The 1,247-nt window shown below is 33.4% G+C and overlaps 1 non-coding gene across 1 annotated transcript; it reads left to right on the forward strand.

Annotated features, from left to right (window-relative positions):
- The first annotated feature begins 442 nt into the window (after nt 1-442).
- On the forward strand, nt 443-530 carry LOC112999438 (small nucleolar RNA Z221/R21b). The gene has a single exon (XR_003264625.1). It is a non-coding gene; the product is annotated as a small nucleolar RNA Z221/R21b (small nucleolar RNA).
- Nucleotides 531-1,247: the final 717 nt, after the last annotated feature.

The following is a 1,247-nucleotide window of genomic DNA, read 5'->3' on the forward strand; positions in this document are numbered from 1 at the left end:
TTTTTATTTTCTCATAGAGTGTTTTTCTTTCTTTTTTTCTCTGACTTTTTTTTTCAAATTATTAAAAATATTATTATTTTTTCAAGATATTATATGAGTCAATTATTGTAGAATTGTTCTAACTTAATTAAAAATAGAGTTTTAGTTAAGTTATTTATAACACACCAGGTTTTGGGGCGTGTGATGGATGATGATAGATGGAGCGGGCCATTTTCTCGGGTAGGCGTTAAAAAGAAAACCTAATACGGGTAAATCTGTCAAAAATTCAGTGGGCTTTCAAATAGTGAATTAGGGTTTCTCCGTGTTCTCTTATATAACCGACCCTGAAACTCTGCCTCCTCCGTCATCTTTCATACAGATTTCTCAACCTCTCGTTCTAATTCTTTTTGTGTTTTTGCATTCTTGATTTTTCGGTGTTTTTGTATGACACTCTGAATTTCTTGGGCTGTGATGAGATCTAGAGAAAGTCATGCACCACTCTGATGTTTCAGTGCTGATAATTTTCTCATACCCATATTCAATCTGAGCTCTTTTCCTTTAATCACCACCAAGTATTCTTATCTTTGTTTTTTAATTCTCTGTTTTAATTTTTTATGTATTTCATTTTTTAATTAATTTGACTGCAAGTGATGTGTGATTCGAAACCAAATGGGATGAGGGAACCATGTGATGGGGGTTTCTTAACCCTAACCATGATGCGGACCGTACTGCTTTTATAGCATTTGGGGATAAAATTCTGGTTTCTGATGGTTCCCTGTTCTTGCTTTATGCAATTATTTATCGTATTTTCTTTTGCCTAATATGTGTTTTTAGTTTTTGTAACCAAATTATTGAAGTTGCATTTCTGTCTGCTTTTTGTGTTTTCTAATATATTGGAAGAAGAAACCTTAGGCTTATATCAAAATCTGGGGTTTTTTCGTCAGTTTTTTAAATCTACGGAAGCATTTGTTCTTGTAATTTATATCTACATTCTTGTGGCTAAATTTCGTACTTAGTGTGAATTAGCGTGACCGATTATAAATGTAAATCAAGGATTTTAACTGTTTTTGCGGAGTTGTGGTGATCCTTGATGTTTTGGGGCTGGGAAATATATACCAAATTGTGACCAATGTTAATATCAAGCGTTTTTTGATGTGACTCATTGTTTGTGAGAGGATGTGTCCTGTGTCCAAAATTTGGCGGTCCAAAGGTTAAATGGGATCGGATGAAGCTAGTATATTGTAATAACTTATTGTGCTATTTGTTGT

Source organism: Glycine max, chromosome 14 (genome assembly GCF_000004515.6).
Source record: "Glycine max cultivar Williams 82 chromosome 14, Glycine_max_v4.0, whole genome shotgun sequence".
NCBI lineage: Eukaryota > Viridiplantae > Streptophyta > Magnoliopsida > Fabales > Fabaceae > Glycine > Glycine max.